Here is a 206-nt window from a genome sequence, read left to right as displayed (position 1 = left end):
GGCTCAAACCACCCAACCGGCGACCGACACCGCCTACCATATAAAGCCTCATAAGGAGCCATCTGAATGCTCGACTGGTAACTGTTGTTGTAGGCAAACTCCGCTAAAGGCAAAAACTGATGCCACGAGCCTCCAAAGTCAATAACACAAGCTCGGAGCGTATCCTCCAAAGTCTGAATAGTACGCTCGGACTGCCCGTCCGTCTG

This window comes from Nicotiana attenuata, unplaced genomic scaffold, assembly GCF_001879085.1.
Source record: "Nicotiana attenuata strain UT unplaced genomic scaffold, NIATTr2, whole genome shotgun sequence".
Taxonomy (NCBI): domain Eukaryota; kingdom Viridiplantae; phylum Streptophyta; class Magnoliopsida; order Solanales; family Solanaceae; genus Nicotiana; species Nicotiana attenuata.
Note: the sequence above shows the minus strand (reverse complement) of the source record.